Below are 26,973 nucleotides of genomic sequence, written 5' to 3' on the forward strand. Positions count from 1 at the left end.
GTGCTACGATTTAATTAGTTAGGTAAAGTTTGCTCAGTATTTGGTAAAGATTTTAGGAAGGCTTTGTTAAAATTCAAAATCTGCTGCAGAGTAGGAACACATTACAGGGTGCCATGTGAAAGTGAGCTATTAATTAATTCCATTTAGCCAAAAATTAATACACATTCTATGTGTACCAAAGAGGCTACATGAATAAGTAAGAAAGCTTCTCAGCCTTGAAGCTCTCAGCTTCCAGCAACATTTGCATGTCTATACAAGAAATATTACTGTAACACCATAGACTAATGTGCTTGCATAAGAATATATGGGCTCTTAAAGAAGAAAAAGGTAAACACACCCACGAGTGCAGCAGAGCAGATGTAGAATACATGTCTGAAGCATGGTCGTGTCCTAATTTGATTTTAGGTCATTAGAATTTAACTACTGAAGTGTCAGCTATCATGAAGTATCAGCATTAAGGTGAATTTTTGGTTGTGTTCAACCAAATTTTCTTCTTTTAGGTAATAAAAAGCAGAAAAGGTGTTTCTTGAAAAAATACAATATGAAACACGAAAAGACAAATAAGCAATTAACATGAAGTGAACCATTCTTGGCTTCCTTGTGTCTCCCTTTTCCTGCCTTCCTCCCTCTAGTGCAACCTTCACGATTCCTTTGCAAAGGAATGAAATCTCTAACAGGTAATCACATAGCAGCATTTTTTAGCAGCTATCAAAAGGCCAAATCTGAATTTGTGAGCCTTTTAAGTTTTCTAGTTCTGTGGTCGAAATTTTCTATTTCTAATTTTACTGTCTTATGAATTATCTTGCTTCATTTTTTTAACAAAGGGGGTGTAAAAACATTAAAAAATTCTTAGCTTGGTCAATACCTCCAAAAGTTAACCCTCAGACAGAATTTGAAAATTCCAGATACTCCTTTTTTTTTTTTAATTTTTTTATTTCTGGAAATGATCCAAGCAGAAAGGTTTAGCATGCTGCTTTGATCCACTTAAAGGGTTATTTATTCTGTGCTACCAATGGGGAGGGGGATAAAATCAATAATGTTTTCTAGTATTAGAGACCTTTTCTTATACAGCCAACTATAATAGAAAGTAGAATATGTTGAAAGTGATCTTTGGGGAGCATAAGAAGAAAGAAACAGAGAGATTAATTCTAACTAAGGAAGACTGAGAAAGACTCTATAGGAAAGCGCCTATAAGGATGAGGAAGGATTATGAATGTATTTCCTGAGACTACCTTTTATCCACTGGACAATTGTCTTGAAACTCTTTCCTTATGTTACATATTGACATATATTGTGCTTTATAAGATTTTTTCTTTTTATATGCCTTTTATTTATTTGTAAATTATTTACATGTATTATATTTTATTTATATAAGGTAAATGTCACAATTTATAACCATGCCTATATCTATGCAGTACAGATTTTTAATACCTGCCCTAAAATATTATATATAAAATGCCTGAAATATATAATTTGATGATAAAGCAAACAACCTCATTTATAGAGTTAAAACTGAACGTGTAAGTGAATACTAACAAATAGTGAAACTTCAAAATTTAATTCACATCCATAGCACTGTGAAAGCAAAAACTTTATAAGTGTTGCTTTAAAATATTTCTATCAGAAATATATTTATGGTAGTAAACAATTATACGATAAACACTTGTGTTTGTGTAGAATCTGTTATATTGCATAGGCATAATTTTAAATGTATTAATTTGAAGCCGTTACACAAATTCTAAGTTATTCTTACATTCTTCAAACAATTTTGGCAGCATCAATTCCCAGAGTTCAATCAACATCCAGTCCACCCTGGTGCCCACACAACTGGACACATCAGCATACACACATGTGGTGATGGGCATTAGTTTCCTGCTGATCTACAAAGTTCTCCAAGACCCAACCAAGAAAGCCTCCAGGAGCTTCTTGTGGGCTCATGAGGATAAGGATCAGTTGAGGGAAGTGTACACGTGACACAGTAGTTTAGTTTTAGACAAGTAAGGGAGTAGATGGTAGATGGTGAACACGTAAAACTGAGCGAGGTAATTTCTGAAATTGTTAAGCACCCCTTATTAAAACATAAACTGTCTTAAGCATGTTAAAGTTTTTAAGAGTTTATTGAGCATAGTACATTGATTCAGATCCGACAGAGCCAAACCAAAGATGGTTAGTCTCCACTCACAGTAGCTCGGGGAAAAGTTTTTATAGAGAAGATGCTGAAGCAAAGCAAGGACGTTATTTGATTGGCTACAGCTTAAGTAAGTGCCTGATGTGGGAAAGCTTGGTTGCTGTTTGTGGTTGGTTGTCCTTAGGTTTTATTGTCTCAAATTCTAGTGCACTGACTCTGGCTTAGGTTTGGGTTTGCTTTCATAGGCTACCAAGGCATTAAAGCCACCTCAGTCTAACGGCCTCCTTGTTTAATTACTTTAACACCCTCTCCACCAATACCTCTCCACACACAAACACACACACACACACTCCTTCTAGGAAACGTTAATAAAATAGCAAAAAAAAAGAAAACGGAGAGAGAGTATAAGCTTCAGGAAATTTCTCTTTTAGTATTTTAAGCCCAAAACACCTGATTTTCTTCCTTTACGACCAAATGTCCCAAAGACGTCACTTCCCTTTTCTTGAAGCAACCTATATTTTCATTACTTCAAGAGTTTCAACTCCAGACTGTTTGTATAATACCTCCAAAAGAGTACTATGCATGTCCTTGGCCATATTTTTACTTTTTATGCGAGAATCTTTATTTTGACAAATAAGTGCAGTATAAAATATTTGACCTGAAAAGTAAAAAAAAAAAGCAGGTAAAAATAAATGTTTACAAATTATTGCAGAAACAATACAAAAGAAGGTTAAAATTTTCAATGAGGAAAGCCAGAATGTCTCCAATTGTATAAAGGCTCTCCCCTTGCAAAAAACAGGGATAAAGCTGAAGACCCAGTTTGGTTTTGCTGCTGAAAAATGTACAAAACACTTGGAAAAACCAGTCGAGGTCCAATTTGTGAGCCCACTACTTGCACCTGCCCACTCTTGATCTGAGAAAAGTTGCTAACCACGGGGCAAGACAGAGCTTTCATGAAGATTCCTGCCACCTGCTGGGCACACAGCTGGATGTTGTGGCCGTATATTGCGCTGTGGTCCCTTCTTCCTCCACAGGAGCTTCTCTTGGGATGGAACTTTTAGGTGGGTTAAAATTCCAGGCGTAAGAAAATGTCCCAGTTCATTTCTGAATAAGTAATCTAGATTCTTATGTCAGAAGCCAAGATTGAACCTAACCACAGATTTCCAAAGTTTCATTCTGGATATTGTTTCTGGAAATCATCTCTGTCATTTGTTTGAAAAATCCCTACTGTTGATTTGGTATTTTATTCGGTATTTTGTTTAGGGTTGCATTGTGATAGACCAACAGGAGGAGGAGTTGGAGGAAATGACATCTTTACAAATATGTCTTTGCATTTAGGTATATTGAATATATTTCTACTTGCTCAGATCTTTGATATTTTTTAGTAAAATATTGTAAATTTCTTCATAGGATCAGTGCACACGGATTGATATGATTATTTCTAGGTATTTTACAGCTTTTTTCAGTTACATTTTCTAACTGGTTATAGTTGGTTTATATGAAAGCTATTGCTTTTGATAAACTGGCTTTATACCTGGCTCATGACTCTCTCTTTTGCCAGCGCAGTAGAAAGGTTTTTTTTGAAATATATTTTTCATCCTTTTAGGTATTTTAGGTGTGAAGGAGTTATATGCCTTTATTCATTCAATCTGCCATCATGATCCAGTTTCTTGGATCTAATATTTTTAAATTTGGGGGAGGAAACTAATTTGGGTATTCACAGCTCTTCAGTTCACTAAGGACAGCATAATTCATTTGTAACCTAGTAACCACATTTGTCACTAAATTACATATTGCCGTGCTAGCTAAGTAACTGCTCCAATGTGTCAGCCTGAAAGAGGTCACTGGAAATCTGAGTAATTTAAAGATTTTAGCTCTGGAGAGGTGAATGTAATTCCTCCACAATCATTGCTGTGAGGAGAACGGAAAGCTCTACAATATAACATTAGATTTTATCACTGAAAGTAAAAAAGAAAACACAGTAGTTTTCTCTAGTAGCTTTCCTTTGCTTGAAATTAATTTACCCAAAAGATTTTCTCTCACGTCAATGAAAATAACTACATGCATAGGAATATCTAAACACATAGAGACGTTTACTTATTGTATGCTTAAGAAATAGCCATATTTTTCTTTAAGCAATATGATTTTGATACCCAATCGTGAGTGAAAGCATAACATTTTACTTCATAGCTTTTTCACAAAGTGGTCACAGGTTTTCCTGTATTTTCTAAGTGAAGACAACATTATCAGTCATTTGTGATCACAGGTGGAAGTTAGAAGTTAGAAATTTACCTCAGGGTAGCTTTGGAGACTAATTTACCTTTTAAATTACAAACGTGAGAATTAAGATCAGCCTCTTACCTTTGATTGCTTATTCTTATAGACTCTTAAGATGAACTTGCGAAAGAACTAAATTCAAGTACTGAGGTGTGGTGAGTGGCTTTGGTTCACTTGGTGGGATATTATGCTGCCACTCAAAATAGTGATTAAGAGAATATATAACAGCTTGAAACAGTGTGATGTAGAAGAAAAAAGTAACAGCTAAATTTTTATGTACTACTTGATTACGAACAAAAAAATTTGTCTTTAAAAAACTAAAAAATGAAACAAAATATTAGTAGTACTTACATTTAGATACTAACAGCATAGGTAATCTCCTGGCTTTATTTCTTCTTGTTTTTTACAAGATCAACCTAAGAACTGTATTATTTTTCAGTAAAACGTATTTCAAAAGTATTATCAATAAAAACATACTGCGATAAAGGTAAATAAAAGTAGAAAGAATGTAAATATTGTTTATATTGTAATTTGAGAAAATTTATTCTACAAATACCATTGTGTATAATGCAGTCAGAGCAAATCCAAGCAAGGAGTGAAATGACAAGACAATGATCATTTCCTCCAAAATTTCATTTGATACCAGTGTAATACTATTGTCAATGCCATGTAACAGATCACCTTTTTTTTTTGGTGAGGAAGATTGTCCCTGAGCTAACATCTGTGCCAATCTTCCTCTATTTTGTATGGGGGAAGCTGCCACAGAATGGCTTGATGAGCAGTGTTTAGGTCTGCACCCGGGATCCAAGCCCATGAACCCTGTGTCACCGAAGCAGAACATGCAAACTTAACAACTACACCACTGGGCTGGCCCTCCTAGATCATCTTTTTATCTTTTCTAAAGTTGATGTGAATATTGCATACTTAGTGTCGTGAATGCATTTACCTTCTCCTCCCAGATTTTACAAGTTATACTACCTAATATTTCTTTTGCTATCAAATCAAGTCAAATACAAGCCATTGGCAAATTTTTCATTACCCAGGTTCTCAGGCAGAAGGGCTCAGGACAAACACCAGAGAACGTGACATGCCAATTTAAGGATTTATTGCATCTTATAATTCCACACTCATTTGCACATTCTGGCGATGTCGTTCATGGAGGTGATGATTACTGTGGGGGTTGGACTAAGCACAGCCACTTTCCAAGAGCAATGCAGAATGGAGATCTCTCAAGATTGTACAGCTTATTCCAATGTGTGTTCTAGTTTAGAAATTATTTTTTCCAGGTTCTTTCTTTATTCCATTCTTCTTTGTTGTGTGTCTGGTTGTATTCCTTTTCTATTTCTCTTTATTTCTTAATTTTTACCATATTTTGAAAATGTGTTTTATTTGCTTTGTTTTGGAAATTTGTGTATATGCAGGTTAGCTTTTTTTTTCATAATAAAGTTTTATTAAACAGAATATTGACTTCTTTCCCTATCTCTCCCTCCATTTTCTACTCAAGGACTCCCTGGTGATGACTCCAAGATTCATTAGTAAGTAAAGTCTTCCTAATTTAAAAACACATAATTTGGAATTTTAGTCAGTGGTCTTGTCTCTCAATGAATTATGTTTACTAAGGTGATCAAAGCACACTCGTTTTATTAGCCTTATGTATTTCAAATGTGGCAGTCATGGAGCTGCAGTGAAGCAGCAAAGACAGACTCCCTGGCCAGCTCTGAAGAGTGTGGTTGGGATGACAGCCACCAGCTGTTAACCGTTTCCAGTTCATTACAGCTTTTGAGCCAAGGTCACTCTTTGGACACAGCAGATAACTGAGTAAACCGTGTATATAATTCAGGCCATTTCTGCTTTAATGTAGGACTCTTGTAACAGGCAATCTTTCTTTTAGACCTTCCTGTTGGTTGGCAGATTTTATCAAATCCAAAACATGGCCTGAAAATTCCTCCTGCTTCTTCCCTTCTCTCTCTCTTTTTTTTTTACAAGAATTACTCCAGAAGAAACCTTTGTAGTCCTTCTGAACTTCAATCTCAGCATCTGCTTATCAAAGGATCCAAATGTCATATAACACAAAAATTATAATACACTAAACCAAATTATTGCAGGCTGATTAATTATATCTATCCACTGGTTAAAAACACTGATCCTCATAGCCTTGACATCTTGTGGAATTATATTTTTATGAGTTTTTATAATCACAATCTCACCAACTTTATAACCATTTGTCTAGAACTGTAAAAAAAGTGTCAGTGTGAACAGTATATAACACAAGTCTACAATCCTCAATAGTCATCAGTTTAATTTATTATTGAGTGTGTAATGGTTCACATATTTTTATGAGGCACTTCCAGAGCGTCCATCTTGAGAAAGAAATTATACATCTGTATTCTAAGTTCTCCTGTTTCTCCAGTTTCAGAAGTGAAAAAGGTACTTTCCAACTGAGAATAGCTGACTTCATTGACATTCTCTACCTGAGCTGCAGAATTTTAGAGGATATCACACCTTTACCTTAAATTAACAATAACAACAACAACAACAACAAAAGCATTGCACTGCCTTTTTCGAAGATCAAAATCACATTGATATTTTATGTTTTGAATAAAATGGTTTCTTCTGGGGTAGGAAATGCATGTTCATGTTAGAAAAAAAAGCCTTTCATTACGATCCTGGCTAATCAAGATTTTGTCTTTTTTCACTCATTGAAAACATAAGGAAACATCTCCCTGTATTTCCTCAGAGCACATTAATGTTTACGGAATTCTCTGTAAGCAGATGTAGGGGTGTCTGTGTGTGTATGAGTGTGTGCACAGGCAAAACAAGATGCTAGTACTAGCAAGGCTAATAAATGTTCCTACAATTATTTCAAGTGATGTTCCATTTTTCATTTTCCATTTTATTATTTTCATCAAACATATAAAATCTTTTAGCTGCTAATGTATAAGCTATTATATTATTTATCATTCTATTGGTTGCAAATTATAGAAACTCAAGTAAAATGAGCTTAGGCAAGACGTGGACTGTATTGAATATGTGGCTCATGAATCAAACTATAGGTCTCAGGGCAACCAGAACCAAGACCTCGTGAATCACTTGCCTTTCTCATATTTGCATCTCTTTGCCTGCTGGCTTGTTTCATGAATTCATATTTGAGTCGGGGGGGAGGGAGTGGTGGTATGGTTGCCTCTTGACAATCAATTACCTTGATAAATTCAAAGACAATTGTTTGACAACTGTTTGATATGCTGGGGAGTGATGGAGCAAGACTTGATTGCCAGATAGGCTTGTCTAGAGTTCCTGGTTTTAAACATGTGCTATATTCCTATTCCACAACTAACGCTAATTGAGGTTTTTCTTGGTTTTCTTTCCAGTAGGTAGGAGATTTATTCTAATTCAACTAATATTAATAAAAGTCTACCATGTTGTAGGCAGTAAGTCAAGCACTGGCAATAGGTGGATAAATATAATACAGATCTTACCTTGTGGTAGCACATAATCTAAAATAAAGAAGACAAAAAGGTAAAAATAAAATAAAATTATATAAATGTATACATGTAAAATATATTCACTATTATAAAGTTATATGCAAACTTTACATTAATAAAAATTTCATTATCTTTGCAGAAAAGAATGGAAATTTGGTAGTAGGGAGAGATTTTACCTTGGAGGTGATGCCTGCAAACATTTGTAAGAACTGATGTGTTTAACAGTTGAATTTTAAATAAAAATATAAAGCATTAAGCCATAGAGTCACAAAATAACATGGTACTTGGAAGAACTGGATATATTTCAGAGAAATGGAGAATAAAGCACACGAGTGAGTTTTACAGAGTTAGATGGACAGCAAAGGCCAGAAATAGAAAGATCTCATAGGTTATGCAAAGGATACTGGAATTTATTCTAACATAATTGAAAGTTTTTAAACAGGATTTGGATGACTAGGGGACAGTGACAAGTTCAAATTTTCATTTTAAAGAGATCTTGCTGGCAACAGTGTGGAGATAAGATTGATGAAAAATTGACTACTGGCCGTCAGAGGCATTATTTCTTGAATCAAATGAGTGACATTCAAGATTAAAGATTACTGATAGAAACCTGAGCATCATTTACAGCATGATTTCTAAGAAAAATATGTTCCAAATTTTAAAACAGACATTAAATAAAACAAAAACACGTCTCCTAATAGTCAATTAGTGGTGGCGGATATTCATCATATATATGCACCATTTAGTTATCAACTCAAGATTACTAAATTTACATACATTCATTAGTAAATTATAATTTGATTCAACATATAGAACAATGAAATAGAACTGAGTAATAATAACATATTAACGCCACTATCCATGCCCTGTTAAATTTATATCAGCCTAACATCAAAAGAATAAAAAACCTTATGAACAGACATTCTTACCAGTTCTAGAATCCCGTTTTATGGACTTTTCAGTGCTCTCCATCATTTGGCAGCACCCTACAAACTGAAAACCATTTCCGACTCGCACACATCAAGCACACTCCAAAACTTCCATTCCCTTCTCTCTCTTTAAGACTCTTATTTTCTTCCTGACTCCATACTTTGAGCATATTTTCTGCCATCATGATACGCTTTTCACTCTGTCAACAAAACTATATCCTCACAAATTCCTAGGGCCTGGCTGGATCTTTTTCTTCTGTGGTGATTTTACTGTGACAGCCCATGCTAATGATTTCCTTCTCTTATTTCCTACTAGTGAACGAATAAGATACAATTTAGCTTTTAAATTTGTCTCCCTAATTAGACTCATAGTGCCTTGCTGGAAGGACTAAGTCTTAAAAGGCTTTTTTATATCTCACATAGCACAGCACTAAAGACATAGTAAAAGTATGCTAAACAACTTTTTGTGATTCATGCTGGTAATATCAGAAGGGATTGGTATCATTTTCCTTATTCAAGGAAAAATCCTAATTAGATAAGAATGGTAACAGTTTTTAAGAGGATATTCAATCAGTGTTGTTTACTGCCCCAGCTTGTGCTTCTTCTATTATTAGAACAGACTGACCAGATGAGAGATCTAGCTGGATTTTTTCCTTGGCCCCATTCCAGGATAACTTCAGGCAATCTAATTCACTTCTCATTTTTTTTTGTCAACTGAGGTACAGAGATGTTATAAAGACAACCGAGAATTAGAGGAAAAAATATTTCCATTTGATTACTGAAAAAATTTTTGTTAAAATGTATCATATAAAAATCAATACTACAGACAGTTAAAATGATAGATGATCCTTAATATCTTAAACCCTTTAAAATTTCATCCCAAGGAAGTAAAATGAATAAATTGTGCATTTTACAATAGAATCTGACATGTTTTATTCCTTCTATGTATAATGCAAATCTTTTCAATGAGCCAATTTTTTGAAGTGAACCAATTTAGTGATATGTCTGATGGCATTATTGGTTCAAACTACTGAATTAATATTAATTTTTATTTTTAGATTAACTTCAGCTGGTTAGCTGCACACTTTTTTTTACACGAAAGATGGAAACAATTTTAAATGAAAAAATTAATTCACATGTGCTATGCTAGGGAAAATCTAAGAGGATTTTAAAACTCCTACATAATGTAAACAAACTCTTTATTTCATCCACAGCACACCTAAACAACAAGCGCCTTCCAACTTTAGACACAAGTAGTTGACTCTTTCAAGGAGAATGTCTTTCATAATGAAAAACAAAACTGAAAAATTCTTTGATTTGACATCATTTTGGACTTGATTTTTGGGCAAAATGGAATTGTAGAGCTTAAAAGACCTGAATTATCCTTGCTGGTGAACGATTTTGTTTAAAATGTTAAAAGTCAGTAAAGCATATAAGACTAATCAATTTCACTGAATTTTACCTAGAAAAATAATCAGAGCTAAAGGTATTAGGAAAGTGAGAGACAGGGTGAAACAGAGAGATGAGACAGATTTCTAGGTTTAGTCCAAAGCAATAACCTACTCTAGTAATTGCTGGAGATCAGAGTCTCTTTCTGACAAAGGCATGGAGAGAAGAGTCTGGTAACTCACTCAGCCACATTCCATGCGTTAGAGAAATTCAGAACTGAAATACCTTTGGCCACTTTCTGCTTAATGTTACTAGCAGCAGAGAAGTCATAAACATTTATATCTTCCTATGTCTTTTTATCTCAAACAAGTTTGATCTTTTTTCTTCCCACTAAACAGTAAAGTATTGGGATAATGAAAACAAGCTTCCATTGACTAACTTTCATATTAGCCAAGAAACTCTAAATATAATGTGTTCTCTTAGTTGACAAGCAACACTTAGAATTGAACTATTAAAAAAATGAGTTCCTAACTTGAGGCTTTCGAACATTTTATTTGAAAGATCTTTGATTTATTGTGTTTGTGTGTATGGCTAACTGAATCAAGGTAAATATAATATTGCTGTTTTCACACTGAAAAGTAAAATATCTGTGATAATAAATTACCCATTTGTAGCTCTTTCTAAGATAGCAGCTGAAATTAAAATCATAGGTTCTCAAGAGAGCTCTTTTGAAAAAAGAAAAAAAAATTTAATGTTTCCTACCTTTGATGACTGGAAAGAAAAGATTTTAACTCTATCTTTCCCCATCTACTTTCCTGGATTTCCTTTCTTTTCTTTCTTTTTTTTTTTGCCTTAAATAATTTAGCCAATAAATAAATCTCAGACTTGAAAGGGACTTGAGTATCATTCAGCCCTTCCTACCAGCCACTGCATGTATTCTTCCCATAACCTGACTAAGAGACATTCATTCCTTACTCAAAGACTTCCCATGGCAAGGTTCAGCCCCCTTACTCTGGAAATGCACGGAATAAATTAAACTGACCCTGTTAAAATGAAAGTAAACTTTTAGTATCCATCTTAAAAGGCAGTGCACGGTATCCCTCATTTGAGCATGTATGTTTATCAAAGCACATGAAATTTCACGTTTTTAGTGTATTCACCATACATTTTCAACATTCAAAGAATGTGATGTGTTTTGTTTTCATACTAATACTGTTATTCTGAGCATTCTATTATTATGTATTATCAACTATGTTTTTAAACCTAAATATGAGAGTTTCCATTCATTTTTGTAAAATTCTAGTTCATTTTGATTTGTTTTCCATGTATCAAAGTTATTTTGATTATTCATTGCTCACCTAAAGTCTTCACTGCCCTGTCCAGTGTTATGCCATTTGCAAAAGAATGAACAGAACTACAAGAACACCAACTGCACCAGCAGCCGATGATATCAGAGGGAAACCGAGGGTAGAATCTTGGTGTTAGCATCAGTTCTCCTTAAAGAGTCTGGTATCATAAACAAATGTAAGAACAATTACGGGCCCAGGCCTCAAGTGATTACCATTTAATACTTTCTTAAGATCTCACACAAGAAAAGTAATTCTAATTCCTATCAAATACAAATGCACCTGAGGGATAATACAGAGGAGTGATTGCAGATACCTTCAGAGTATAGGACACTTTGGATTATTTGAAAGTGAAAACTTACGGGATCAATTGCTCATTAAGTGCAGTAACATGATTTGGGGCTAATTCATCTCAATGAATCCCATGGTATGACTTCATTCATTCATTCTTTCATTTACTGAATAAACATTTTAAAATTTTAGCAAAGGTTAGCTGCTATCTATTATTATTATTTACTATAAATATCACTATTATGAGATGCCAGGAAACTCCCTAGGTCTGGGAAATTCAGCTTTGAACGACACCTAGAATTTCTTTTTCTCACAAACCTTACACTTGTGAGAGGAAAACAGACAATGTAGCCAGCAAACAAATAGGATGGTTTCAAGTAGTGACAAATGCTGTGAAGAAACAAAACAGGGTAACAGGAAAATGCAAAGGCTTGAGGTAGGAACAAGTCTGGCAAATAAGGTACAAATAAAGTGGCTCATATTGCTAAAATGCTCAATATATATTAGTTGAATGAGTAAATGAAAAATGACACAAGGGGAAATGGACGTGTATGAATGAATGATTCAGAGGAGAAAAAGACAAATAGGCTAGAAATCATCCTCAAAATGTCCACCATTGCATCAATCACAAAGAAAAAGCAGATAAAATTGCACCTCGGATTTTCATGCCCATTCCCCAAAGTTGCATGATTGCCTTTTTGGAATCCCAACTGCCCCCTACAGTGGGCTATACAGGTTTTCCCCACTATCCGAATGTTCTCTTTATGTCACTTGCTTTTACCAAAGATTTGCATTAGTACCGAGAGAAATTGGAAGAGGATTTTTCGCTTTTACGAAAAAAGGCAAATAGTGAAAATAGCACTTACCATTTGTTTTGCAGCTAGCCGTTGCAGAGGCACCAGCACCCTGAGCAGTGCTGCCAAGCTCCTTCCGCCAGGACTAAACTCAGCATCGCACCAACAAGCCACCGTCGCTTTGAACTGTCTGTGAGCGTCTGTGCTTGGTCTCCATTTATTTTGGTAGGTTATTTGTTGGGTCTCGAAGCGCTCAAAAGTTTTTCCCATATAAAGTAATGGCAATTGCTTCTTCGCTTTACCCCATTTCAATGGAACGAAAGGTTTCCTGGGAATGCTCTACTTTTGGATAGCTGGGGAAACCTGTACTTTTATTTTATCTTGATTCAACAGGTGCAAATCTTGTTGAGAACAGACCATGTAATATTCCTTAAATTCTCTCTTCCAAAATATAGCCCTGAACGCCCGCCCTGCTGTGAAAACCATTTACAGATCACAGTCTGGGAGTGCAGTACATGCCAGGATGGCACAGAGTACAAGGTGGGGAGGGGTGGAGGTGTCACAGGGCTCTCGGACCATTTTTGTGTAAAGCCCTAAAGTGGTTTCAAATGCAAATTTGAATGAAAAATAATTAGCATTTTCTTTTCTTATCCCAAGGTGTCAGATAAGGTAAACTATTATATGGCAATGAAAAGAAAGACAAACCCATGCGCCGTAAATGATGTTCAACTGTTGGGATTAATTTCTCAGCCGAACAGCATCTTCAGGTGGGATTATTCTTTTGCTGCTTCTGTTCAATTCAAAATATTTTCTGACAGATGGTGACAGCAAGTAAATAAGACCGCTGTCTTTCAGAGGCTGCAGAATGCCTGGGCTCATGAAAAGCAAAATAATCATAAATAAATATATTTCAAGGTGTCCCTATGTTTACTGAGCTCTGAGATGGTAGAGGAAAAATTCTCATTTATATTGCAGAAAATCAAGTTTCCTACCTCCTTTCTCACTCCTGAATAAATCTAACAAAAGGCTTATGGTCTATTTTTGTCAGAAAACTCGGGTTACAAGATACCTCTTTGTGGATACTAAATATAGTACTTTTTAAACAGTTATTTGGTTTAAGATTTGTAGGTGAGTAAAAATATCTAGCCTATTTTCCATATCCTAACTGCAAGACAGAATCAATTAAATTTAAAACAAACATTTGTGAAACCAATTAGGTTTACTCAGGAAAAAGAAAGGAAAAATAATAAGTCCATTAACATTAAGCTTATCAAATACAATATTGTTTGTAGGAAAACTCCTGGATTGATGGAAACCATTTTTTTTTTTAAAGTCACAGCAATGCCTAAACTTACTTATGAAAGAATACTGAATATAATTTTAAGGCAAATCAAGATGACATTGCTTTAGTAAAATAATGACAGGTTACTTTGCCATACTTTTATTTTATGGCAAAATAAAAGTATCTAAGTGTGACAAAAATCTGTCTGGAATTTCCATCGTTCTACTCACAAATACCATTTTTACCATGCTTTGCAAATAAACCAAGGTTTGATAAATACTCTCACTTTAATACACATATTAGAGAAAAGTTTCTGTTTTAGATGTATTACCTTTCTAAATGTTAGGATTTCTTATGTACTACAAAAGTTAGTTGATGTAACTTAAGCCAGCAAACTGGAATAAATGAGCCCATGTATAACACAGAGATTTTGCCATCCCTTTGTCCTAAATTTATAAGCAGCAATTTTTATTTAGTTCCAGAGCAATCAACTAAAACACTTGTTTTTTAAATCCCCCACTGAAAAAAGAAAAAGAAAAGAGTAATTCACTGCCTTCTATTTCTGACTTCCTATAAAATCCCTAAACTTAAATTTAAAACACTGAGTGAGACAGTAATCATTATATTAAGGTGATTAATTTAACATTTGACTAGTATCATATTAGAGCTGAACTGTATTTCTTAAGAAACTATTTGAACTCTATTTGTAAGGATATAATTTTGATGTCCTAGTTCTCTCAAAGATTACCAAAAAAACTACTGTTGCTTAAATCTTCAAATAAAATATTGTTCTTAGGGAATTTGGTTTTAAATTTGTTTACTTCTGCAAGGATTTTAAAGGAGAGATGTAAAAAATAAAATTATGGTGAAAAATATCATTTGGATTATTGAGAAGAATAAACACCAAAGCATGTGAGGGTATGTTTGTGTATGTGTGTGAGTATGGGCGGAGGTGGGAGAAAGTAGGTTAACTTTACATAGGATATAGAAAATCTAATGCTTGCATTATTATGTGATAAAAATAGGTTAGATGGATGGCGTCAAGCAGACTTTTTTTAGTAATATACAATATGCTCTGCCAAAGGCTTATTTTAAAATAGAAACTACAATTTCCAAAGAATTATGCCTCACAAAAACAAATCTCTGAAATTTGTGAGGAAGATTGGCCCTCAGCGAACATCTGTTGCCAGTCTTCCTCTTTTTCTGAGGAAGATTGCCCCTGAGCTATCACTTGTGCCAATCTTCCTCTATTTTGTATGTGGGATGCCACCACAGTGTGGCTTGACGAGCAGCATGTAGGTCTGCGCCCAGGATCCAAACCGGCAAACCCTGGGCTGCAGAAGTGGAGCGTGAAAACTTAACCACTATGCCACTGGGCCATATCCTGAAATGAAATTTATTTTATTCTTTGTTTAGATGATGTATAATACAGCTATAGTGATTATAATTTGGAAAAACAAATTGTTTAGTTAAAAATAGTATAATCAGGGGTCTGTGGCCTAGTGGTTAAGTTCATATGCTCTGCCTTGGCAGCTCAGTGTTTGTGGGTTCAGATCCCAGGCACAGACCTAGCACTGCTCATTAAGCCATGCTGTGCCAGCGTCCCACATACAAAATAGAGGAAGACTGGCACAGATGTTAGCTCAGCAACAATCTTCCTTAAGCAAAAAAGTAAAAGCCAACCCCCCCCAAAATTAGTATAATCAAAATATGTACATTTTGAGTTCTAATTTAGAGATTGATACAATAAAAGATGGATTGAATATTAAGTTAATCAATCATATCACTTCTCAGAGAAACCTCAGGCTGCTTATAGATAAATATTACCCATTTTTAATTATTTGGAATTGCTTATTTTTCTCAATTGTTCTAAACAGGTATTTGAGTGACACAAAAAACGTACTTGAGTTTTTGCATCAGCTAATATACTTGGAATCGCTCTCCCTTCACCAAGAATATTTCTTCTTTTCTTTCAGCATCTCTAGTACCAAATGATGCATTACAAAAAACGAAACAGCCTTTCAGCCATGTTCATTAAGAATCTTGTAATTAAGAAGTTACAAGAGAACACAGTGTCCCTCTCTTTGATTACAGCCCATGTTTAAATATGACATCTAACAGTCATATTCTCTTAATTGCTCAAAATGAAGAATAGAGTAAAATCAAGACAGGTTATACCTTTGGTGTTCTTTTTATAAATCAAGTCTTATAAGGAAGAAATTCCTCTAAAGCGTTTCAGATTTGGCTCACATCAAATAAAAAGGCAAACATTACTGGGAAAATTGCCATTTGTCAACTGTTCCATGTCATATCATGTGATGATAGAGTTCTCTAAACAGCAAATGTCAGATGCTGACACTCTACCGTATAAACTAAAACAAGGAGAAAATCGAGCTTAAATTATCCAAAAATATTGGCAGCAGTACGTTTCTAGTTGAATGGTGTTTGTGATGACTAATATTTTCTTCCTAAGGTTCTAGCATGCCTTCATTTATTTTCTATAGGACATCCCTGGGCGGAGAGACACAGAGAACACAAGAGAGTCGTTATTTTTAAAGTTAACAAAGAAAAAATGATTTTGAATCCTTGCTTAATTAAAAATGGAACAGTACAAGAGGGTGACTCACTTCTCCCGTAAGAAGCTGAAAATTAAAAATTATGCAGTATCCTAAAAGTATAAAGACTGATTTAAATATTGCTTCACATAAAAACCTTCAAATGGATCCCAAAGCTCATTTATTTAGTTAGACTATTTGTTGATGTCTCTATGCTGTGCTTTCTTAAAAGCAAAATATGATAAGCAGGTAAAAAGATGAGCATTTATTGAGTCAAATAGTTCCTTATATTATAATGATAAAGCAATTACTTCCTTTCAAATTGACTGAAAAGTTAAAGTACACATTCTTCAAATATTCAAATCTTACCTTTAGAGAAATATTAATGTGAATTGTTTCTTCATCCAATTGTGAGTCAACATTCCCTAACCATTACAGTACTAATTTATGTAAGAAAGCAGAGGTCCTAATATGTGTTACATTTTATTCAGAAATATAGAGGCAGTTCCTTTTACTAGGTAGCTTAGAGTGACTAGTTCTTGTCATAATGTTGTCATAGTGATAGTGACATAAATGTACTTCATGGTAATCAGTGCAATGATTTATCTAAGAAAACATGAGTGCTGATTTCTGGTGCATTTTACATTTCAAAATGCTGTGAAACATACTATTTAATATATTACAGGTAAGTGGGCTTTCCTTAAGTAACGCACCCCAAACTGTAGACTAACTAATGAATATATATATCTATGAAATGTAGATAAATACACAAGTGTCTGAATGGATGATGAAAATATTGCTGAACATAGCCAAGAGATCATGATTAACCATTGGTTGCTAAGGACGATTTTGCTCTCAAGTGCCTTTTGCCAAATACAAAAGCTCCTCAAGTCCTGAGCTCAGTTTAATTATTCTGCAAAATCCTTTTTAATTTTTTTGGACTCCAAGAGTGAAGCAGGGGTATTAGTCCTGAATTCTGGATTCTGTCCCTCACAATCTTGGCAAAACACTTTCAGTCATCACCTTTCGCGCCAGAGTTGTTATTGAAACTTCAGATGTTACACTTAGTGGTTCAGATACCTCCTACTCCAGTGCTCTGCAGATCGCCATCACAATAAGCAATGAGAACAACATTGGCAGAGCCTCTCAGAGATGGAGAGAGAACCCCTATTGTTAGATCACCAGTGTATCAAAAATAAAAAAAATACAAAAAAGACATAATTTTTTGGTATATTTAAAATGTCCTCTTTTTCTAAACTAATTATTTTAACACCAAACGGTGATACAATGTAATTGAGCTTTTCACACGAAAATTACAGGATTTATTTTTAAAATAATAATTCACAATGAACCATGGATGTTGACCAGTAAGCGATCTCATGCTGAAATTTGGAAGAAAATTATTCCCTCTTCCAATCTGGGAAGCGTGTCTCTGTAACTGACTGTGCAGCCTCATTTTGAAAAGATCTTAATGCCCTTCATGAACGCATGAATCTGGCTAGTCGTGAGTTTCTTATCTAAGAGTGATTAATTCTAGTTAAAACAAAGACATATCAGAGGCTCTCTGGGCAAAATAGACCTTACTGTACCTAAATTCCAGACTCGTGAAAGTTCTTTTTTTACTTTACATTTCCTGATTTATGTAAAATCTATCAGTTTATGGAGGATAAATTATGAAAACCACAACTGGATTCTTTCAGTTAGCTATTTGCTTCAGTTATCATTCTCATTGGTTGGACTCTGAAAAGTAGCATTGCTTTTTTGTCACCCCCACAATTTTACTTTAAAAACAGTGACTTAGATATGGTCAAGTAGAATAATCTGTTTGCTCTGAAAGGACTATCTTTTAGTTAATTAAAAAAATGAAGTGTTAGGGCTTTATTAGTAAAGATAGTTTTCATAAAGCTGATTTTGATTCAATATTATTAGTAAAGGATTTTATTTCCATTGAGGGAATTTTCATGTCACAGATTTGACATCTGAAGTGTTGAATATTTACTTTGTGCCACACCATCTCAGACTGGTTTAGCATGGAGGGATTGGAGGCCAAAAGCAGAATTGAATGTATGCTGTCAATAGCATGTTTATATGTTGTATTTACATTTATAGAAACAATTATATGAACATATTCATACTGTTTAATGAAATGTGCACTTTTTTGTTGCATCATTATATTTAGTTATTATAAGCCATTTTGTAATCCCAATTAGGAAATTAGCATAGACCAGCATCCCCAAATGCAGGCTATTTTGTCCCCAGGAGACGTTTCCCAATAACTGCCGATGTTTTTGTTTGTCACAACTGGCTAGGAGGGTGTGCTCTGGCAGCCAATGGGTAGAGGCCATGGATGCTGCTAAACATTCTGTGAAACATAGGACAGCCTCTCACAACCAAGATTTACGTGGTCTCATATGCCTCAAATGTCAATAGTGCCAAGGTTTAGAAACACTGTTGTAGACACACGCAAACACACACACACACACATACATACATACAAAGGATATATAAAGCCAGTTGATAATCATGGCCACATTCTGTTGCCCTGAGAGCAGATCAAATAATTTGCATCTTATAAGGATGTTCGTTTATCAAGGCTTAATCTTAAATATGGTATGTGATACATCATCCCAATTTTCAGACACATGTTCAGGCTACCTCCAATCCAGTAGCAGTGTTGAACACTTTTTCTTATGTGTTGTAAATAAGCATGTGGTTTGCTGAACTGAATTGAATACATGCTGCTGCAATGCATATATACTTGGGAAAGTAACCATATTTCCATTCAGCCAGACTTGCTAGAAAGTGTAATCCTAAAAGATGCATCATAGCTGTTTACATTGTGCATGTGCTCTGTCTGGAGGGTGAACCATATTGTCAGGAGCATATTTTCAGACCCATCCAGGAAAGTCTTCTTGATGTTGTGGAAGAGCATATGCTTGCTTTGTTTTTGTTTTTGTATTACTAAACATATGTTAAGGAAAACATTTTATCACCCAGAAGAGTAGAGATCAAATCCAAGATGACACAGTATTTCTGGCAAGGAAGGAAGGAAGGAAAGAGGGAGGAAGGAGGGAGGGAGGAAGAAAGGAAGAAAGACTAATTCAGAAAGATTAGAAATATCAAGATTGCACCCAATCTTTTATCATAATTGGTAAATATCTGTAGTTTTTAGCTTAAAAAATGCATTTTTTCCCAATCGCATGTTTGTTTCTTACTTCCCTTCACTTTTTTCCTCAGATTGCCCTATCTTACTCTTCAGTTAACAAATATTCACCTAAAATATCTGCTATACTCCATAAAACCATTCTTTCAAATAATGCTGGAAGAAGATGAGGGGATAAATAAGCGCTCAGATTCCAGAAGAGAACTGTCCAATAGGACTTCTGCTCTGGAGAAAATGCTCTCCTGCATTGACCCTTACAGTCATAACTAGTTACATGTGCCTATTGAGACCTTGAACTGTGACTAGTGTGACTTAAGAAATGAATTTTCAATTTTATTTAATTTTAAAATTATTATTATTATTATTATTTTTAAAGATTTTATTTTTTCCTTTTTCTCCCCAAAGCCCCCCGGTACATAGTCGTATATTCTTCGTTGTGGGTCTTCTAGTTGTGGCATGTGGGACGCTGCCTCAGCGTGGTTTTGATGAGCAGTGCCATGTCCGCACCCAGGATTCGAACCAACGAAACACTGGGCCGCCTGCAGCGGAGCGCGCGAACTTAACCACTCGGCCACGGGGCCGGCCCCTAAAATTATTTTTTAATTAATTAAATTTTTAAATGTTTTATTTTATTTTGACTAGTAGCTACTGTATTGAAGAGTGGAATTCTGGAATACCAATGACTCAAAGAAATTGAGATTAGAAGAACAGATAAAACTAATATGAACAGAAGGACAGAAGAAATACTAAGACAAAAAGAAAAAAGTTTACGATGAATCAATGCCTATCAGACTTTAGTCTTCTTTTGACATTTAGGTTATTTTGACATTTAGGTTACAAGGCCTTACTGAAGGTAGAAACGTATTATCTAAATTTCTTTTTTAACTTGATGTGACTTTTTGCTTTGGGGCAATTCTAAGAATTTAGATAACTTCAGATTTGGGTGGAACATTCAATTGCTTTATAGTAAAAGAAAATCAACTACATGTTTTATAAAATGTAAAGATTTTTTTGATAGTGAGACACAACACACTGTCACTTGGATAGATGAAAGGCCAAACTCTGTTATTCAGAGCTCCAAAGGAGAGAAGGCTGCCAGCCTGGGCCACACAAGGATTTCCCTCCCCATTCCCCCATAAGGTAACGGCAAGCTGTAGCTATAGGGGGCAAGTGGGGTAGGGTTAGCTAGGTTTAGAGGGCTCCTTGTGGATTGGCTAATTTGAATGATTTTTCAGGTTTAGGGGCATAGGGGCTGTCCCTAACTGTCTGGTTCCTGGCCCTGAGACAATTAGGGTGTACGTATAGGGGTCCTGAATGTGAGAGCCTGATAAGGGAAGTGGTTGGGGTGTGGACTTAATCAGCTGCTCAAGAAGGGGAACTGACCAGCTTTTAGCCAGGTCCCCCAAACTGTGCCAAGACAGCACCAAAACAAAATAAAATTATGTTACGATTGACCTTTTGTTGTCCAGACATCAGTTCTGAGCTCAATTATTCAGAAAATTCCAGTAGCCCAAATAGTAGAGGAGACATTTAGAGAGTAGGGTATAAATTCCCCTAAACTATGTAGGAAAATATTTTATTATGAGACTCAAAAGGAGTGAAACAAGCAGAAGTATAAGCAGGTTAACCTATAACCAAGTTTCCTGTTTATATGGCAAAAATAGATCTGAAGTTTTGGCTTCTCTAATAATATCACGGTGGAGCTGTAAAATGTGTTAAAGTATCAAACATATTTTTATGATAATATCTTGCTTTAGTTCTTGAGTTAAGACGGTAGGTACAGCAGTTTTGTTGTTGGAGGATATGAACTGATAGTTGAGTAAGGTATATGTAAGGGTTAGCAGTATTGTTTGCAACTAAGGGGAAGGGGTGGTTGTGGAAGTCATGGTCAGTAGTCAGGGTGGGAGGTTGTGGTGGCAACCTGGAGTGGGCAGTAGAAGAAGGCTCGGGGAAGTGGGAGGTCCACTCAAAGGGTGAACCAATGTGAAGCAGTCACTTACTGGCAGAGGTAGTAATCTCCATTAATTTTCAGTATGGCACAATAGTAGTAACCTCTACACAATGTCCTTTTAGGTATGAGAGTACAGTCATGGGTCGCCTAACAATGGAATACATTCTGAGAAATGATATTTGGAAAAACTGTCATTGTGCAAACATCATAGAGTATACTTAGACCCAGATGGTGTAGCCTACTGCACATCTAGGCCATATGGTACTAATTTTATCGGACAACCATCATATATGTGGTCTGTCGTTGACCGAAATGTCATTATGCAGCACAAGACTGTATAGAGAGCAAACAGCATACTACATTATAAGCAAACAGCAAGCTCAGGAAACATAACAGGACCTTTAATACCAAAAGAAAAAGATCAATAAATGTTCTGTGTCCAATTTGTCAATTTGTCAGTGTCTTAGGAGGGGCAGTCAGTGGGTGGTGCTGGTGTGGTGGTATCAGTGTCTGGGGAGAAGTTGTCTTTGACACAAGGCACAAAGTCATTTCCAATGGCAAGGGCTTGGGACTACGCAATGCCATCTGAGGTGATATCTTCACCAAGGGCAAGCTCCTGGGCCAGGGCAGTCTGGTCTGGGGTATGGGACTGGAGTATCCTTTTTAAGTGGATACCTACTAGAGTTGACGTGGGTCTTGCTTTTTGGCTCTCTGGTATTATAGCAAGATTGAGCCTCTTGCAAAATCTGAAGGCAATGATGGGCCTGGGAGCTTGACTTATAAATATCTTTTATGTCAAGGCTTTGTGGGTGCACATCTAGCAAAGGTGATGCTTGCCTCAATGATATTGCTGTAAGTGGACCAAAGTGCCAGAACTCGACTGGCATAATTAATGCCCTAATTAAGAGTGACCAAATCTAAAAGCTCCCAGTTGTCCAAGGTTTTGTCTAGATGGGTGATGAGGGAGCTTCTACTGCAGATAGGTTTTAAATCATATAGCCAGATTTGGTGCATGTCGTTCATAGGATGTCATGTTGTCAATTAAAATATCTGTGGCTGAGCTTGGAGCTCCAGTATTAGCCTGTAGGCAGGTCTTCCAATTAAGCCAATTACCGCAGGCCCTTTGCCTCAGTTGTTGGTTTGGTTGGTGATGGATTAGCCAGCAAAGACTTTGGGTTGTAGGGATTTGGGCTTCAGCATCTACTAAGTTTGACTGAAACCATGACCTACTTGGAGGATTTGAGCCTCTAGATTGCATACCAGTGAAAGCATCTGGACCAACAGGAATGAGACGAACAAACACAGAATGGTGTGTAGCTGCATTTGACAGACCTTTGTGGTCTGATGTTGATTTTCCTCTGGCATGTATTTTTATCAGTGAGGGGTTGTCTGGTTTCATCATTATGGTATATGGTGTTGATTTTATTATTATCTCCGAATGTTATTTTTATTTTATTTACTAAGTCCAGCTTTTTCTTTCCCTATTGGTGGTCTACACTGTCTATGCAAATAGCTCTGGAAAAATAATTTTAATTTTCTGGAGGGAATCAGAGCAAGCGTAGTTAATTATCTACCCCTTATAATCTGAATATTGACAAAGATTTTTTGGATGGTAGAAGTTTAGGCTCAAATGGGTCCGATATCAGATAGGCAGGGTCCTGGCTGTGGGAAAATCTCTGGTGAACAGGTCCCAGGAGAGTATGGACCCTAGATCTGGCCTTCAGCTCTATGGGATGGGGGCAGAATCAAAAATCCATAATGATATGAAGAGACATTATTAAAGGGTCTCATTTATAATTCATTTTTATATACATGTAGGCCAGACATATTCCTCCCTTAAATACAGAAAAGGTCAATAGGAAGGTTTTCTCTTAAAGCTGATTTGTAGCGTGAGTCGGCTAAAGCGCCTTGAATTAAGAGAGATTAATGCAGGCAAGATAGACACCATTTAGTGATTTGTTATTTTGTAACTGAAAGGAGAGTTCTTTGTGGAGCCCATTAAGCCTCTCAATTAAACCAGCTGTCTGGGAACTATTGGGGAAGTGAGTTTTATTGAATGTCTTTTCCAAGAGCCTAGTATTACATATTTTGAGAAATGAAATGTGTATTTTGGGTACTGCCACTAATGTCTGGAGCTCCAAAGGGGATAAGGAGTGTCTTGATGAGGCCTTATCCTGTGGCCTTAGGATATGTAGAGATATGTGTGACCTTGATTTATCTTTTCAGTATAGGAGGTTCTGTGAGATAAGAGGTTCACAGAGTTCTTTACCCTGAAAAACGCAGACAACTCCTAGGCAATGACTCAAGAATTTTTAAAAATGTGTAGATGGGCTAATTTGCTGTATAGGGCATCCAGTGCTAAAATGACTGCCTGAAGTTGGGCATATTTGCTGATTCTTGAGCTTTGTCCTTTATCAGGAACATATCAGTTAAAGGATGGAAAGCCGAACCATACCACTGAGCTCCATCATTTATAGTGATGGCAGTGACATCCATACAGTCTATGAACTCCCACTGCTGTGCATTCAGTTGATCTCAAGGGACTCCCCAGGTAGCTAAGGTGTCTGGGAGAAGGACGATCTTATATAGGTCCTGGCATCTGGCAAGGGATTGAGGACAGGAGAGACCACTCCCTCCTCCAGGTGGAATATGCCAGAAGGTCCAGGTTTGGCTCCATCCTGTATTAAGGAGGCTCAGTAGAGGTGCTGAGTTTGAAGGGTGCTGCATTTATGACCCAAGGCATAACGGGCCACTGGGTATAGAGGGTCACAGGCTCAGGGACCTGTGAGAGCCACCATTTCTAGGAAGGGCCAGTATGTGGCCAGTAATTTTTGCTTTAATGTTGCATAGCACAGAGGCAAGGTTTCTAACACTAGCAGGCCAAGGGTAACCTATGGCCGTTATAGGTGTCCAGAGAATCCGAAAGGCATGAGAAGAGGTTGCTAAAGCTATAGTCAAGGAGTCTCTGAGGGTGGTAACAGGAGTGCCTGTCAATTTTTTTTTCTAAATCAGTGATTTTCATAAGAATAAATGTGCTTCTGAGAGAAAATAACTGAGCTTGTTGGTTTGCAGTCCTTTAAACAATATGTTCTGATATTTAGCTGAAAGTATGTATTGCAACTATTGAGATCAATAGCATTTAGTACCTCTCTGTTTTTAGGCAAAGATAAGCCTTGTTGGTGTTTTCTATTAAGAGACATATATCCACTGAGATGAGAGGCCAAACTCGATTTTTCACGAGATATTTTTACTTTGGTCTTCATGTCTTCCTGTCAGCATCATGCACGATGACCTGCCTTGTAAGACTGTGTTTTGTTGCAAACCTTTGCCACAGCCAGCATGTTCATACATAAATGAGTGCTTCTCTTCATGAAAGGAGAAAATATGGTTCTGGAAACGAACCACAGTTGTGAGTTAGTTAGCTTCCTCCATAGTCTTCCCTCAGACCTTGACACACATCCGTTACTGGGGCACGAGTTTTCATATGTTGCTTACCTTCACCTTTGCGTTTGAATGCTTTCTGGCATACTTCATATGTTATTTCCTTTGTTATGGGTTTCTCTCACATGTTTGCCACAATGGAACATCCCTTTTGACATTGGTAGCCCTTGTGGACCTCCCGGTGTCCTTTCAGAGCGCCGAGTGAAGCAAAGTGTTGCTATATCTTTCATGGTTTCACTTGAAGAGTGACTCATTTTTCTGCTGGCACGGATGGATTTTCAGCTGCTGATGTTTCTCAAAGGTCTTCTTATAACCTTCAAAACTGCATACATATTGTTTTCACTGATTTTCATGTTTGCGTTCAGAATGTTTCCTCAAGTTTGATTTTGTGTTGAATTTTCATCCAGCCACTAGCTGCACAAATAAACAGCTTTTCTCCAATGTGGATCAGGATGTGGTGACTCAGAGCGTAGTCCCTGATGAAGCCTTTGCCAGACTCTTCATTGTCACAAACAAATCTCTCCCCATGTGCTTGCACAGGTGCATGTCTAGTTTTCAGGCCTTATTGTCATTGGCTCTGCAGTCTGGTAAGGAGCAGAAAGACCTCCTGTGGAGGGCAGGGAAGGAGCGAGAACATGTTAGCCAAATCTCTACTATCAAAATATTTACTGGCTGTTGAGTGGATGAGGTCAGGAATTTCAAAAATATTGGGTATTGGGTTTGAGGACGTTAATGGATGGGACCACAGCCTTAAAGATGTAGTAATCCACCATGTGGCACTCTTCTTTTTTTTCTTTAATTTTTGAAGGTGTAAGAACAGGCAAAATTGCCTGTTAAATGGAGGAGCAGTGGGCATAATCATCCCTTTATTCATTAGATCTTATATAATACGTTTGAATTCTTGAAGGCCCTGTTTTAACTTACATTGGGCCATCTTAACTATTTTAACTGGGAGGTCGATGGGGGTCCCTTTTTGTCAAGCCAATTTGTAAGTGCAAAAGACTATTTAGTTTCAAGTTATTACTCATTGTTTCAGAGTATCTGCATCCAATAGGGAATATTTTAGGGCAATGGATATTATGACTATGGGAAATTTAGGCAAAGTTATTAAAATGAAGAATATCTTTTTTTTTCTATTTTCTGTTTAGTTACTCTTCTGAAATTAAAAGGGATGCCATGTTTAAATTTAGTGGGTTCCTCTGGTAAAACTGTAATTCAAGACCCAGTATGATTAAGCCCATGAAGCTTTGTCATTGGTGCATTTTAGCAGTTGTTAAAGTTAATTTTGAACCTATGCTGTAGAGGTGCAGAAGGCAACCAGTGCCCTTTTTAACTTTTTGTTATAAAAATTTTTTAGTAAAGTTTTGATTTCCAATTGGGTCAAATTTTGGAGCTTTGAACTTAATTACAAATGTATATATATAAAATTTATTTATTTTTAATTTCCTCCCCCGTATCTATGTTTTTTCCTTTTATTTCATTATTTTCCCCTTGTTTTGGGCTTCCAGCCACCTAAGGCTGTGGTTTTAGTTTCTGTTTCTGTTTGATAATGCATAGTGCAAACCTTATAGGTGGTTACAAGAAAGGAGGGGAAGGGGCCCAGAGGCCTGCCTTGTAGGCAGTTGGCTCTTGCTCCAAGTCTTCCCAGTGCCTCTCTAAAGGATTGGTGTTTGCACTTGAGAGCTGTAGCAGCCATTCCTTGTGAGAGCGTAAGCCCCATTGTCAGAAATATCAGCCCCTTCTCACGTTGTGATGGGGAACTAACTAAAGCTCAAGCACACTGGCTAGGGGTCTTGCATTATTTGAGCAACTGGTAGGTGTTCTGAAGGGGTTTGCTGGGATGAGATATTAGTTTCCTTGTTGCCCTCCCCTCAGCCCCCTTTGGATTAGACATTGGGCAGCTGGTCTCCAAGAGTACAGTCCATGATGCCTCAGAGGGTCCAGG

The 26,973-nt window shown here is 36.3% G+C and overlaps 1 pseudogene; it reads right to left on the reverse strand.

Annotated features, from left to right (window-relative positions):
• Window positions 1-24,595: 24,595 nt before the first annotated feature.
• LOC124243315 (transcription factor IIIA-like) lies at window positions 24,596-26,748 on the reverse strand (annotated as a pseudogene).
• Between the last annotated feature and the right edge of the window lie 225 nt (window positions 26,749-26,973).

This window comes from Equus quagga, chromosome 8 (genome assembly GCF_021613505.1).
Source record: "Equus quagga isolate Etosha38 chromosome 8, UCLA_HA_Equagga_1.0, whole genome shotgun sequence".
Classification (NCBI taxonomy): domain Eukaryota; kingdom Metazoa; phylum Chordata; class Mammalia; order Perissodactyla; family Equidae; genus Equus; species Equus quagga.